Source organism: Acyrthosiphon pisum, unplaced genomic scaffold, assembly GCF_005508785.2.
Source record: "Acyrthosiphon pisum isolate AL4f unplaced genomic scaffold, pea_aphid_22Mar2018_4r6ur Scaffold_20960;HRSCAF=22641, whole genome shotgun sequence".
In the NCBI taxonomy this organism is placed as follows: domain Eukaryota; kingdom Metazoa; phylum Arthropoda; class Insecta; order Hemiptera; family Aphididae; genus Acyrthosiphon; species Acyrthosiphon pisum.
The window spans coordinates 19,970-21,048 of record NW_021770374.1 but is presented as its reverse complement, the minus strand read 5'-3'; positions in this window follow the sequence as shown (position 1 = coordinate 21,048).

The window sequence follows — 1,079 nt, the reverse complement described above, 5'->3', positions numbered from 1 at the left end:
CCGCACCTTCATCACAAAGGTCGACACAAAGGTTCACCAGACACATACTCGGAGGTGTCCCTCAAGGATCCCGTCTCTCACCTACTCTCTACTTGACCTACATAAACGACATACCAACAACTCCTAAAGCACATCTCTCTCTATTCGCTGACGACACAATGTTCTTTACTTTCGACAAAAACCCGAAACGAGCAGCCATACAATTACAACACCAACTCAACCTAGCTACCACATGATTTCATCGCTGGAGAATCAAAATAAACCCGACCAAAACTGTAGGTATCCTTTTCGGACGTTCTAATACTTCATCCATCCCTCCATTACTACTCGACAATCATCCAGTTAACTGGTCCAATCATGCCAAATACCTTGGCGTTACAATCAGGCGCAAACTCACCTTCGGTAAACACGTACAAGACATCACCAAAAAGGCAAATCGCGTTCGCGGAATCCTTTACCCCATACTTAACCGTCCTAGCCCCGTTCCAAAACTTCGAAACTCAACATTCTAAAACTCTACGCTTCTCCAATTCTTTCTTATGCTGGCTCTTCTTGGGCACCTTTTATCGGTCCCTCACGTTGGAAACGCATCAAATCTGTCCAAAACATAGGTATTCGTACGATAACGAGTGTGCCCACTATCGCTAAAAACTCGGTTCTTCTAAAATCTGCAAATTTCAAGTCTATCCAAAATTCCATTCATTCTCAATCAAAATCGATGTTCTACAAAAACTCCTTCTCCGTACATGCCCACATCCAACTCCTAGATAAAACTCACCTCCCCCCAACCACTAAACGAATAATCAAACCCTACCCTTTAACATGGGTAGAACAACAACTTAATTGAATCTTCTTCTAAAACTTCCATCCACTAGTAGAGGCAAAAGCCTGGTATAGTTAACGGCTAAGCCATCCCTACAAAGCAAAGCAAGCAGAGGATCGACACCAGTCTTCCTTCAATCTTCAAACCTTCAACATTACGAAGACCAGTAGACCGAAGACTACCAGCCGAAAACAGCCAGCAGCGAACCCGACCAGCCGGATCCGACGAATTCATCGCCGAAGCCAGCTACGATTAA